Below are 15,911 nucleotides of genomic sequence, written 5' to 3'. Positions count from 1 at the left end.
AGTTGATTTCTGTTTGTTTTCTCCCTATGCTACTATCACCATTACCACAATGTGTATTTCAATACAGATTATATAGTATTCACTTCCTGAGGCACCCCTGACAAATTACAACAAATTGGGTGGTTTAAAACAACAGACATTCATTCTCTCACAGATCTAGTTGCTAGTAGCCTGAAATCAAGGTGTCAGCCATGCTCCTTCAGAGGCTGTGGGAGGGAATCCATTCCATGCCTCCCACCTAACTTCTGTGGCTGACTGTAAACCTTGGCGTTGCTTAGTTTATAGCCACACCACTCTAATCTCTGCTTCTGTATCTTTGCTTCTTCCTCTTCTGCCTTGTGTCTCTCCTCTGTTAAGGACACTTTGTCATTAGATTTAGGGCTCACCTAAGTCCTCCAGGATGATCTCTTCATCTCAATACTTCTGTAAAGATCCCTTTTCCAAATAAGGTAATATTTACAGTTTCTTGGAATTTGAGTGTACATATCTTTTAGGGGGCCACCATTTAACCCACTATCTATATAGGAATTTATTAATTTGGCAAGTTTTCATTTTAAAATCAAATCATTCATGAGCCTTTAATACAGCTTGAATGACTAATGTGTATATTCAACATTTAACTTGAAAACAATATTTAATCTGTCAGATTTTATGATTAGGAATTCCTATAAAATTTTGATGGCTTGGTTCTAGGAGTATAATAATATTACTGAGGAAAATACTTCGTTTACATTGGGTGTAGCAAATTATATGTCCTTTATCTGTTTCTTTGTTATATAGATTTATTTTTGTAATTTAAGAGGAAGAGGCTGAAGTAATGACTATCAAAACCCATCATATGCATAATCTTACTTGATTGTAAATTAAATAAACTCAACTGTATAGGAAGTTATGGTCATCTCAACATGAAACATTATATCAAAGCCATAATAGCCTACAACTTACACAAACTTTTTTCATGGATCAGCTAGGAGCACCAATAGAGTTTTTGTGTCTCAGATTTTCATTTTTAACAATGGAAAAATATCTGTCATCTGTGATTTTCTTGTTGATAATGAAAAAAAGTGATTTTTCCATCTGGTAGCAAACTAGTCACTTAAGGAGGCATATTAACGATATCACAGCAGTAGCAATTCCCCAAATTATATTTAAGTTCCCTGGAATAGTTTCTGTTTCCCTGATCTCCAACCCTTCGATATTTGAGTGATTAATTTATTAACAAAGAATGATCAAGTCACTGCAGAACAAGGTAGGGGAATTCTGGAAAATACTGTAGGTGGTTTGAGAAAGATTTTATATTTAACAAGGTTTGCCCATTATAGATTATTAAGAGGAAAAATAGGTGAAAGAGAAAGTTGAAAACTGATTAGATCCGAAAAGGAAAGTAGAAGACCATATGAGTGTCATGTGGTTTGTGTGCTAACTTGAGAATCCTTGACACTAGCTAGTGTGAGTGAAAACACAGGGATATGTTGGAATCTATTTTGCAGCATCAGCTTTATTGTCTCAGTCTATTCTTTATAACCATTTCCAACTATCTCTTCTCACTCACCAACAACAGGATTTACTCAATGTCATTTCCAGAAGTAACACCTCAAGAAAACTTTCAGAAACAGTTTCTCAATTCCAAGATACTGATACTTTTAGCAGCCAGAAAAGAATTTCTGAAAATCATTTTGAAGACCAAGGTTTCTAAAGATAGCAAGGCCCCCCCTCCAAATTATATACTGTGTACACACTTTAATGCAGATTGAGAAAATTAGTAAAATGAAGCATAAAGACCAGAAAGTAGCAGTGTTTTACCACTTACGTTTAAACACATCTGAATCTTGTATAAAAATCTTGATTCTCTTTCAGTTATTTTTGGAATAGTCAAGCTGTATTGAGATTCTTTTGAAGATGGCAAGGTTTTATTTGGAAAGATTGGATAATGGCATTTGTTTTTAACAAAAATTCCCTTTAATATTTTGGCCAGTAAAGTTCACTTCCTTCAAGGTTTTGCATTCACTTTTTAAAATGTTTGTTTCTCGGTTCTTAAAACTCCAGATAGAAAAATAAGCTTCTGTGGAATATAATTTACATGGAATTTTTTAATTAAAAGAGTTATATGTTTTTCATTTTAAAAGAATCAACTATATTACAAATGGGGGAATCTACTTTTCATTGAATGTATCCATGTATGTAAGTACGTATTTATGTAGGGATGTGTGTTATTGTCTTTATTCCCTCGTGTTCAAGGAGAGGTGTGTATAATGTAGAATGTAATAAGACCATCATTATAGGCCATAAGTATGGAAAAATCCTAAAAAATCTTTTGGTTTAAATTGAAAATAAAACCAGAGATCTTAACTATTGAAAACCTTGAAATCTCATAAATTAAGCATCATTGAGCCTGGTCCCATCTTTTATAACAGCTCTCCAGAGAAAATCTAAAAGCCAGGGCACTCTAAGATGAGCTGTGGATGATTCAGTAGGTGGCACAATTTTCACTGAGTCAGTACTGAACTGATGCCCCAGCATGGTATGAGGGGGCACTGCACTGCTGGAGGTGTCGTCTAATGGATGAGGGTAAAACCAAGGTCTTGACCACCAGCAGTTTTTAAAAATCCCATGGCACTTTTCAAAAGAGTAAAGATGATGTTAAACCCTGTGTCCTGGCTAATTTCCAAATTGGGCAATTATATTCTGCCTACTTAAAATTTCTCTGTAATTTTAGTTGGATAATATATTCCTCATCTTCTGCCCTATGCTTTTGCTATTTCCAGCTTAGGGGTGGATGCATTTCCATGGTGAGGGAAATGATGCTACCTTGAAAAAGGCTTTGCAAGGTCTGAGATCAGGGGATGAAAGGTACAACATTCATCCATTACAACAGGTGCCATATTAGTTTGTTTCTCCTGTGATTAGGCTGATTATTTAAAAAATTGCCAAATAAGTGTCTTTAGAAATAGCCTTGTCAGGTAGTCAGAGGTGCTATGCTTGCAAAGGTTTCCAAGATGGATATTTTAATTTTATTAAGTTGTGACTAAGAAATGAGGCTTCTCTTGAAGTGAATATATTATGTAAATACTAACAATTTAAGCATAAAATTATAGGCATTTAATAGGAATAATTAAATTTTCCAATACTTGCCTAGCAAGGCCTATCACATTCACTGTAAAACATTGGTCACTATATCATTTTCAGTTATATTATAATTTTCTCTAAATCAATAATTGTTAAGAGAGAAGGTCACTATAGGGGGACAAATGTAAAACACCTCTTAAAAAATAATAAAATAATTTTTGGATAGCATGCTCTGGATTTTGGGAAAACTTACAAAAACATTCCTAAGGAAATGACCAATAGTGGGGCTGTGTAAGGCCAGACCCACACCTCCTATGTTTCCAGCTTCACACAATACTCTGGGATTGACCCTATAGAAAAGAATGTACAATAGGAATTCAGTGTCATGGATGGTAACATTTGCATTTATCTTGACTATTTAGATGCTTAGCTAGAAAATGATTTTAAAACTATGAACAACTCAGTTTTTTTCAAGGAACAAGCATTTTTTCTAAAATAACCAAAGATCAATCTAATCTCTTTTACAGTGACTTTCATATGTTACCTTTTTTTTTTTTTTTTTTGTACAGAATCTTCCCAAGTAGTCCTAAAATGCTATAACCTCAAAGGTTTCTGTTTCTAACAATTAATGAAATTTAATTGTATTGCAAAGACTTTTCATGCTAACTTCAAGTTATTCTGACATACAGATATATTAAAATTATATCTTACTCTTCTTAATAATAGAGTTAATATAAGAGAATGCTTCAGAACGAATAAAAATCTGGCAACATGTGGAAATATTACTGAATACTATGGTAAATAAACATAGTAATTCTGTTTGTGTAAATAAGGAAATTACTTGAGAAGGAAATACCATCTTTAGAGTTTGGACTTGCCTTTAGCACAAAATACTGTAATGTGTTTAGCCTAGCTTTGACAACTACAACAGTAAGAGTTCACTTTGTAATAGAAAAAGTAGTCACTCTGATCACTTTGTCTTTTTAGTATGCAGCCCAGAGGATTCAGAAAAAGATTACATTTACCATAATTAACATATATGTAAATGGAGATCATGGTTGTGAATGATAAATTTTCATAGCAATTTAAACCTTGTACAAATTAATCAACCACACAGACACTTGATTAATGAAAGGCAGTGTCACTTTAAAATGCAACATGTTAATAAATATTTCTGTTATCGCAGATCAAAGAATCTTTAAATGTAAACCAATAAGAACAAAGTTCAATCTACATTTTTTAACAAATTTAATTCCCATATAATCATGGTGGCAATTTGATATAAAACTGTTATTGTGGTTCATATTTATTTACTAATTTTAGTGAAAAGTAGTGCAAATTAATTTTGGATGTTTCATCATATGATTGGATTCCCTAAATATAGGATTACAGTATCATTGAAGGGTAAAATGAATGCACAAAAGCAAGTACAAATTAGATACAGATATTTATTCACATGTCATGCTAAATTTAGCAGTTTTCTTCTATGTCCCTATTTTTTGTCTCACTTGAGAGAGTTATATTAAACAGATTCAGCTCTCAATGACTGATATTCACTTAATACAATGTTTGAGATGAGATTTAACGTGCCACTTTACTAAGAGCTATATTTTCTTTATCTTTGAGGAATAAAAAGTAAAAATTCCTTTATAGACTTGAATTTATTATGAATTTATCTTCATAGTAAAAATGAATGCCTAATTTCCAGAAAAAATATTCATTAGAAAAAAAAAAATTTATAGTAATTATATGTGTTCAAAATGTAAGGTCTGAAATATAAAGTTTAACTATAATCTTGTTTGATACAAACAGAAATTAGGCAGAAAAGCAGATATACTACTTTGCAAAGTCAATGTCAGTTTGTATTATAAGAAAAACCCACAATGGATTATTGATTTTCACCCATAAATAGGAAGTTAAGGCTGTTGCCAAATTTTCCTACTTAACTCAGTACATCATAGAAAACACAATTGATAAAAAAAAAAGTGGTAAAATAACAAATCAAGAAAAAATAGCAGCCTGTACTAAATAGGATGATGAAATAAGTATGTCACTCAGTTCTATGTCAAACTCCTAGTAGCAAACTATACTTAATATAGCTAATAATTATTGTGCATCTTCTATGTGCCATATTAAGAACTTAGCACTTTTATAATATAATGCATCTATTTTTTATTTAATTGTTAAATTATTTAATCCTAATAATCTACACTAATAAAAGAGTAAGATGCAAGTTGACCATACCTTCGTGACACCCACCAGCCAATCAGGAGTGACTATGCAAATTAACCCAACAAAGATGGAAGGTTAATTTGCATATGCAGGCGCCGAGCGCTGCCCCAGCTGCTCCCGGCCTCTGGGCAGCATGGGAAGGCAGAAAGGCAGCTCCAGCCAGAGCAAAGGTGGTGCTGGCAGCCAGGGGAAGGAAAGCCCATTCTTTCACAAATCTTTGTGCATCGGGCCTCTTGTACTTCTATAAAATAGAATTATTAATTCACTGATATAGTATTAAAACTGGAATTTTTATCTTAGACCTTTTCATTTCAAAGTTTGTTCTTAAATGCTATGTCACACTGTCTTCCCATGACTATATAACTATATAATGCATGTTTCATTAGAACATGACTATATAATGCAATTCCATTAGAACATGACCATATAATGCAGTTCCATTAGTGCTATAATGCTGCTGATGTTGATACATGACCACACTTTGAGAACCACTTGCTAAAGCACTACAATTCTGTAAAAGTTACAGTATCTATATATATACAAGCCTACGCGACCTAACAACTGAACAGTCGACTGGTCACTGTGATACACACTGACTGCCAGGGGGCAGATGCTCAATGCAGGAGCTGCCCCCTGGTGGTCAGTGTGCTCCCACGGCCAACCTCCCATGGCTGACCAACCTCCCATAGTCCCTCCCCCAGCTAGCCAGCCAACCTCCTGCGGTCCCTCCCTCCCCCCCATGGCTGGCCCACCCTATTGGCCCGATCAGGACTGGGCAAAATTGCCCTGATTGGTCCAGATCGCTGGCCAGGCCAAGGGACCCCACCTGTGCATGAATTTGTGCACTGGGCCTCTAGTCAGTAATAAAGTCCAACTTCATCTATAGGAATTGTAATAATCCACTCTCCTGGAGTAGATATGTAAGGAAAGTAAATGAATAGATAAAATGTTAGCCATCCTAGTTAGTCTTTAAATGAACATTTAGTACTTGGCCGGGACCTGTGCAATTTCTAGGGACACAATGGTAAACAAAACTACCCCCAATATAGTGAGGCAGGCAGGAAAATTAACTGCCAATTGTAAATAGAACATGATAAATACTACTAGAAGGGTTAGTTCATGATGCTGTGAGTGTGCATCAGAGTATCCTCAAGGACAAAAAATGTTAAATGCTAAACTTGATTAGTTTTGTACAGTGTGATATAACTAGGAATTTTAGGAAAGTCTATGCTACTATGTTACAGTCATAAAAGGGGTGTCTTTAAGAAAAAACCTTTAGGCAAGGCAAGAATTGATAAGGTTCATAAACAGTAACCAGTTGCAGATTATACACTCTTTTAATGAATATTATACAAAGGAATGGTGATCATTATATTAGTAAAGTAACTGAAAATCCCCAAATAATAGTTTAAACAAGTTTCTCTCACACATTTATTAATTTAAAACTAAAAAGATCCAGTGCTGCTATAGCAACTCCACGAAATCATGAAGGATGCAGACTCGCCTTCCCACCAATAACTTCACTATTCCTATAATGTGGTCCAAGGTAGCTGTTAGAACTTGACTTTCATAATCATTTTTCAGGCAAGGAGATGAAGGAAGAAAGAAGAAGAAAAAAAAAGCTCAACCCTCTTTTGTTTTTTAAGGAGACTTTTCTGATGTATCACTGAACATTTTCTCTTTTATCTCATTGGCCAGAACAAAATCAAATGGCCATTAATTCAGAAGCAAATGATGCTGAAAATGTAGTCATTTAGATGGGTGACCAATGTTCTCACCTAAAACATGGGATGCTGTTAATAAAGAAGAATAGAAAAGTAGGTATTAAGAAGCAACTAGCTACCTCTGTCACTATCATGAATTAGTTTTCTTAGCTCACAGATGTGGTAATCACTATTAGTAGAGAAAAGTAATTTTCTTTTTTTCTGCCTCAACTTTCCCAAGGATACTCATTCCTTTTGAATAGATTGAAATATTTGCCACATTATCTGTCTTAAAGGTTATGGCATAGATTTTTACTGCTTTCTGTGTCCAAGATGTAACTAATAAACATAAGGTATCTTTTTATTATAAATTAAGAGTCTTGGATATATATGGAAAATAACTTCTACTAGCATCCTTTGATTTAAAAAAAAAAAAGGAAATGCTTTCTTTTCATGACTCTTGAATATCAAATTATTGAAGTTATAATAATAGTATAGATACGAAAGATTTTATAATTAAACTAGAAGCCTGATGCATGAAGATTCATGCAAGAATAGGCCTTCCTTTTCCTGGCTGCCTGCATGCGGCAGGCTCGCTCTGGCAGCCTGTGCAATGGCGGCGGCGGTGGCAAGCCCTGTGTGCTCCAGCGCCACTTCCTCCAGAGAGTTCCTCTGTGCAGCGCTGGCGCACCCGGGGAGGTGCGGAGGGGAAGAAGTGGCAGGAGCGAGGCAGGCGGGGAGGACTGGAGAGGTTGGGTACGCTAGTGCGTTTCAGTTTCCCATTGTGAAAGTGGGATGCAACTGGCCCCCTTCCTCATCCTCTTCCTCCTCCACCCTCCACCTCCTGCCTGCCAACCCTCCCTCCATGCCCATTGCCCCTCCCATCTTGATTTAGAGATAGGGAGGAGGGAGATCTGATAATTTGGGTCACTGTGTAGATGGCCTCTTTCATCTATTCAAAACAAAGCTGAGCTGCCTGCCGCTGCCACCACAGCTGCCACCATCGCCCCTTGGCTGGCCCGGGGCTCCCGGGGTGCACTAACCGTGCACCGAGCAAGCTCCCACACGCGTCCACGTCTGTGGAGCTGCTCCAATGCTAGGGTTTTGTTTACCAGAACAGCGGGGCAGGGGTGGGGTAGAGGGAGATGCCAGACACTGGGAGCTATGACCTCAGGCACCAGAGGGTTGCCTCTGAGGCCGAGGGCTGGGCCATAGGGAGACTGCAAGGATGGTTGATAGGTGAGGAGCGCGGCAGGGAGGCCCTGAGGAGGCGCGCTGCCCAGAGGCCCAGAGTGGCCGGGGCGGGGGGGGCGAGGGCTCCGCCATATTTGTTGGGTTAATTTGCATATGCACTCCTGATTGGCTGTGGGCATTGCGAAGTGATGGTCAATTTACATATTTCTCTTTTATTAGTATAGATGTCTTTATCATACACTTACCTGTTTCTTCATTCTATAAATACATACAGAGTGGCCACTGTGTGCCAGCTTCTGATCTAAGTGCTGAGGACACAGACATGAGCAATTGTTGAGTTGTGTTATAGAGCTTACATTCTAATGAGAGAGGAAAGAAAATAAATATCCTATATAATAAAAGCCTAATATGCTAAGTGTCTAGTCTTCTGGTCAGCCGTTCAACCAATCAAAGCATAATATGCTAATGATATGCTAAGGCCACTCAACCACTCACTATGACATGGACTGACCACCAGGGGGTAGATGCTCCGACTGGAAGGTTAGCTTGCTGCTGGGGTCTGGCTGATCAGGACTGAGTGAGACGGGCCGGACACACCCTGTAGCCCTCCTGCGGTCCCTCCCCGGCTGGGCAACTTCCCGTGTCCCTCCCTGGCCCTGATCGTGCAACGGTAGGGTCCCTCAGCCTGGCCTGCACACTCTTGCAATCCAGGACCCCTTGGGGGATGTCAGAGAGCCGGTTTTGGCCCGATGTTGCTATGACGTGCACTGACCACCAGGGGGCAGATGCTCAATGCAGGAGCTGCCCCCTGGTGGTCAGTGTGCTCCCACAGCAGGGAGCACCTCTCAGCCAGAAGCTGGGCTCACAACTGGTGAGCGCACAGGCGGTGGCAGGAGCCTCTCCCACCTCCGAGAGATGTAGGCTGGGCTGAGGGACCGCCCCCCCCCCCCCAAGTGCGCGAATTTCATGCACCAGGCCTCTATAATTTTACATATTTTTAAGTTCTGCTTTGGGTTGAATTGTGCTCCTCCTCCTCCTGCCACTATTCGCATGTTGATACCTTAAGGCTGATACCTTGATACCACTATTCGCATGTTGATCTAACATGCCATTAGTAATGCTATAATAACTCAGAATGGGATTGTATCTCAGAATTAGGAGATGGCGCCATTAAAGTGGTAAAGTAGACTCTAATAAAATCCAATCTGACTGGTGTCCTTATAAGAAGAGGAAATTAGGACACACAGATTGGCACCATGCTTGTCCACAGAGGGATGACTATGTGAAGGGGCAGCAAGAGAGTGACCATGTGCAAGCCAAGGAGAGAGGCCTTAGAGGAAACTATCTGGCACCTTGCTTGATCTTGGACTTAAAACCTCTACAACTGTGAAAAAACAAATTTCCGTTGCTTAAGCCACCCAGTCGGTTGTATTTTGTTATGTCAGCCTTACGAACTAATAAATGTGCTAAAATGAAAATAAAATAGTAATGGGAGACTCCATTGATTGGTAGTCAAAGAAAGCAACTTTTAGGTTGAAATCCAAATGATTCAGGAGACAGCCATGTAAATATCTGATGCAAAGACTATTTTGTTATATAAGAAATAAGCAAAAAGCCAGTAAGGCATGGGATCATTTTCAGCATTAAATTTTTGTTTTTTCAATAACTATCTGCTTTTTCATGATGCTATGGAAGGCATTGTAGAGAATAAATATAAAGTGATCTAACAGGCCATTAGTAATGCTATAATAACTCATAACTATTTCATTGTTAATTATGCTGTGAGTATGCTTGTCATTGACTATCCACTGTCAAAATGTCTTTGAAGTTTTAATTACAAATTTAAGGAATGTATTAGCCATTAGCCAAATAATCATTTTGTTGGGCAACCACTAGTACACTAATCTTACCCAAATACTTTTTGACTGTCTTTTGCATACATAAAAACATAAAATTAGAGCATGGTTCTCTTTCAGGCTGTCTTCTTTTTTAAAAATTAATTCTTAAAATTTTAATTGAATTTATTGGGGAGACATCTATAATAATAAAAACATAATATGCTAATTAGACTGGACAGCTGAATGATCTTCGGGACGTCATTCCGGATGACCTTCTGGACAAAGAAGGGGGCTGCAAGGGTTGAGGCAAGCCGCAGTGGCTTTGAGGGCCGAGTCCCTTGCACAAATTTCGTGTATCGGGCCTCTAGTTGTTTAATAAAATTATGTAAGTTTCAGGTGTACAATTCTATAATACACCATCTATATATTGTATTATGTGTTCACCATGCCAAGTCTCCTTTCATTACCATTTATCACCTCTTAACCCTCTTCTACCTTCCCCTACCTCTATTTCACTCTGGTAAGCACCATACAGTTTCCTGTGTCTATGTGTTGTTTTTTCTTGATCCATTCACCTTTTCACCCAGCCCCCTTCTCCCCTTCCTCTCTGATAGCTGTTTGAGTGAATACTCATGAGTTCTGTAAGTTTAACGGGCAAGGATGTATCTTAATGTAGCTATTATACTCTTAAGAAAAAGCCTGTTTTCTGTATCTATGAGTCTGTTTTTATTTTGTTTGTTAGTTTGTTTATTAGATTCCACATATGAGTGAAATCATATGATACTTGTCTTTCTCTGACTGGCTTGTTTCACTTACCATAATACTCTCCAGGTCCATTCATGCGATTGCAAAGGGTAAGATTTCCTTCTTTATTATAGTTGAGTAGTATTCTACTTTATATATGTACCACAGCTTTAAAAAAAAATCTACTTAACTACTGATGGACACTTGGGCTGCTTCCAAATCTTAGCTATTGTAAATAATGCTGCAATGAACATAGGTGTGCATATATTCTTTCAAATGAATGTTTTGGATTTCTTTAGATACATTCCCAGAATTGGAATTACTGGGCTATAAGGCAATTCTATTTTTAATTCTTTTAGGTAACTCTATACTGCTTTTCACAGTGGCTACACCAATCTGCATTCCTGCCAACATTGCACAAGGGTTCCCTTTTCTCCACATCTTCACTGACACTTATTTGTTTTTATTGATGATAGCCATTATGATAGGAATGAGATGACACCTCATTGTGGTTTTAATTTGCATTTTTCTTATGACTAGTGACATTGAGCATTTTTCATGTCTATTGGCCAGCTGTATGTCCTCTTTGGAGAAGTGTCTACTCAGGCTCTGCTCATTTTTAAAATGGATTTTTTTTATTGTGTTAAGTTTTATAAGTTCTTTATAAATTTTTATATTAATCCCTTATCATATGTATCATTGGTGAATATGTTCTCCGATTCAGTGGGTTGTCTTTTCATTTTGTTGATGGTTCTCCTTGCTGTGCGAATTATTTTTTAGTTTGATATAATCCCATTTGCTTATTTTTTCTTTTGTTTCTCTTGCCCGAGGTGATATATCAGGAAAAAAAATATTGCTATGAGAAATATCTCAGATTTTACTGCCTATGTTTTCCTCTAGGATTTTTATGGTTTTGAGTCTAACATTTTAAGTCTTTAATCCATTTTGAGTTTATTCTTATGTATGGTATAAGACAGTGTTCTAATTTTATTAATTTTGGGGGCACATATCTGTCCAATTTTCCCAACACCATTTATTGAATAGACTATCTTATGTTCTTGCCTCCTTTGTTAAGCATTAATTGACCATAAAGGCATGGGTTTACTTCTGTTCCATTGAACTCTATGTCTGTTTTTATGCCAGCACCATGCTCTTTCAATTACTATGGCCTTGTAATATAGTTTGATATCAGATAGTGTGATTTCTCCAACTTTGTTCTTCTACCTCAATTTTAAGCTGTCTTCTTAAATTAGCTTTTTACAGAATAGTTAGTTGATACCTTAAAAATATAAGATACTAAATGGTTTTATATTTTCTCAAAAATTCAAGTGAAAATTATCATTGTTCTTGTGCTCTTTATTTTTGCTAAGTATTATCAACTTGAATTTCATATGGTGACTTTTTAAAAGGTTATTTGCAATGTAAAATCACCTCTCAATTCTTACTGTTATTTTTGTTATTATTGCTTCCACTCAAATCCTAGAATTCTTTACATATCTATATACATAAAAGGCTAAACGACCGTCTGACCATCTGACCAGTAGCTATGATGTGCAATGACCACCAGGGGGCAGATGCCCCAATTGGTAGCTGTGATGTGCATGGACCACCAGGGGGCAGACGCTCAAATGCAGGAGCTGCCGAGCTGTGGTGACTTGGCAACAGCAGTTCTCGGGTGACACACCCTGGAACCAGAGAGGAGGAAGCCTGATTCCTGGGCCCATTACCCAAGAACTGCCCTCTCGCAATCCAGGACCCCTCAAGGAGATGTTGGAGAGCTGGTTTCAGCCCGATCCCCACAGGCCAGGCTGAGGGACCCCAACCTGCCAGAGGGACCCCGCTCACTCCACAGACACTCTTCGAGCCACAGCACTGCCCCAGATGTGGCTGGCAGGGGAGGGACCATGAGAGGTTGGCTCCAGGGCATGTCTGGCCCGTCTTTCCCAGTCCCGCTCTGCCAGCCACCTTGTAATTAATTTCCTTTCAATGTGCACGAATCCGTGCACCAGGGTACTAGTATAAAATAATAATACAGCACTTTACACATTACTGGAATTGGCAAGCCTCTTATTACATGGTGACAGATTTGTGCAAAAGAAAGCAAGTTATAATTTAGTCAGTATTAATGTAAACAAACATTTTATTTAGAAAGGAATAAAAGCAACCACAATCAGATGCATTTTTTAGTATGAGAAAAAAATTGCAAGAGTCAAATTTAAGGTACCTGAATATACCCAATTAGTAATAAAATTCCTGAATAAGGAAAAAAAAAGACCTATTTTAGATGACTTGGGCACAGCTCTTTAATGATTAAGAACAATTTTGGAAATATAACATATACATTAGATAATTATATATATATTTTATGTATTTTTAACATTATTATGTTACATGTTTTTATATGTTTTTCCTCATATGTGAAAGGGAACATTTCTAACTTAGACTTCACATCTGTTTTTTAAATAGTAAAATAACTCTAAGCAGTGCTGGCTCAATTTAAATCCCATTTGGTGGTCCCAGTATAGTTTTTATATCACACACAAAAAAAAGCCATCATAATTTGCATCCCATCAACTATTCCCTTAACTCTAAAGAGCTATCATCCCACTCCTAGAGTAGGTCTCTAGGGTTGAATCCTGTTCTATCACTCCTACGCTATATCTATTTGGTAGTAAAATCAGGGTTACTAGCCTGGTGCCCCTTACCTGGAAAAAAATTCTGTATTAACCCTGTCTTCACTCTTCTCAGAAAACTGATAATAAATTTTGTCCTTTTACTCTCTGCTCTTTTTAATTCCTGGCATTCCAGAAATCATTAGACTTGCCTTTTCAGCTTTTCCTGGCAATGCTAGAATTGACATTCTTTTATAATATTCTAAATTACTTGTGATTTATCTGCTTTGTGCAGTTTTTTTTTCATGGTACCTAATATTTTGTTAATATTTTTCAAATTACCAACAGCTATCTCTTTAACACATTCCTATTCTCCATGTTATTTCTAAATCTTCTCTTTTCCTCAGTCTTCTCCATCCCTTTACCTCCACAGCTATTTCACCTGTAAATAAACTCTTGAATTCTTAGTAACCTCTCTGTTTGTTTGTTCGTTTGTTTGATTTTTAAAATTCTATCCCAAGGTGTTTCCACACTTATAACTTGCATCAGAGTAGCTTTGCTGACCTAACCAAAATTATGCTAGAAAGCATAACCTATCTTATAATATTGGACAGCTGGTAACCTTAGCATAAACCATTATTTTTAGTTCTCTCTGCTCAGTATCTACTGATCAGCATTAAATTCACTTTAAAAACACTAAAAAAATGTTAAAGTGAAAAATAGAATACTTATTTAAATATTTTCATAACATTCTAATAATCTGGGAGGGATGAATTATAGGTGTATTGAATCCTTACTTGTTAGCTAATTGCTTATGGCATCTAGAGAACATGGCTGCTATCTTATACCGATGGAAACCAATAGCATCCATTGCCTGAATACCCATCAGTTGATATATTGTATTTTCTCTCTGCCTTACTAACTGCCTTTGTTGTAACGACTCTTAGTGAAGGTGATTTCCCAATCAAAATATTGACATGTGCTTTGGAGACTACCTTCAACCACACTGACAGCTACCTCTCTGAGCACTGTAAGAGAGGATTTTTATTTATTTTTTATTTTTATATTTTTAAATACGTTTTCATTCCAGAGAGACAAAGGGAGAGGGAGAGAGAGATAGAAACAGCAATGATGAGATAGAACCATTGATTGGCTGCCTCCTGCACATCCCCTATTGGGGATTGAGCCCAAAATGAAACCATTTCCTGTGGTTGCCATAACAAATTACCATAAACTGACTGGCCTAAAACAAAATAAATTTATTCTTTCATAGTTCTTGGGGACAGAGGACCAAAATAAGTATCACTGGGTCCAAATTAAGTTATTAGAAAGACTTTACTCCCTTTAGAGGCTCTAAAGGATTATCTGTTCCTTGTTTCTTCCAGTTTCTGGTGGCTGCCAGCATTCTTTGACTTACGGCAGCACATCATTTTCTCCTCTGTATATGCATCAATTTTCCTCTACCTCTCTCTTATAAGGACACTTGTGATAGCATTTGGACTTATCCAATAATCCAGGATAAGATTCTTAACTTAATCACATCTGCAAAGACCCCTTTTCTAAATAAAGTAACATTTACGTTTCTAGGAATTAGGTCCTGATAGCCTTTGGAGACCATTATCCAGCCTACTACTTGTGACCTCTGTCTCAGGGGCACAAATTTTCCACCTGGTGATGCACAACTATATATATCGAGATACAAAAGTAGTAGGCTGACCTGAATAACTTCCTCTGCTCTTCTACATCCACTTTCTACTATTCTCCATCTCATTCTGTGCTCCAGGAGGCTAAACTACATAGACTACATATTGCCCTTTGTCTTTTACTTGCGTTCAGCCCAAATGAAGAATCCTGGTGAGAGATAGAAGGGAGAGAGAAGAGTGAGGTCAAGGTATTTTGCTTTCCCTCACCTATTTTAACCCCCTTGAGAGAAGTTAGCTTGACACACAGGTAGACAGGAAAGGGGTCCATTGGGAAACAAAGGCAGGTGGAATATATGAAGGGGCAGACACAGCAGTTTGAGCAAGCCTAATCACAGAAACCAATCATGCAGAAATAATAAAGTATTTTGGGACTCAGAGCAGGAGGCATGTGAAACCAAGAGAGGTCCTGCAACAACAAGGAACAGAGAAAGTTCAGGTTCATTGTTGGGCAAGAACAATGAGGGAATTAATCAGGTGGTGACATAGGTAAATATAGAGCAGGCTTGTAGCATACTAGTATATATACCCCTAGACTGACTAGCTTCACTGGTAACCCATTATTTGTGCCCCTCTCCCTGCAGGAGTCTGACTCTACTTGTAATACATTTTCTAGGCTTTTGAATAAATCTTCTGGTCCATGGAGCTCATTCTTCAGTGTTGTGAGACACAACCTAGGGAGAAAACCTTGGCTCACTGGTCCAGTCATCACCCTCACCAAAGACCTGCTGCATCCCTCTACCAAAAGTTATAGCTCCTATTAGATGGCCTTCCCTACATAGTTCTCTTTTCTTGAGTTACCTTTAAGTACTTGTTCTTCTC

This window comes from Plecotus auritus (assembly GCF_963455305.1).
Source record: "Plecotus auritus genome assembly, chromosome: 5".
Classification (NCBI taxonomy): domain Eukaryota; kingdom Metazoa; phylum Chordata; class Mammalia; order Chiroptera; family Vespertilionidae; genus Plecotus; species Plecotus auritus.
This window is presented reverse-complemented; position numbering follows the sequence as displayed.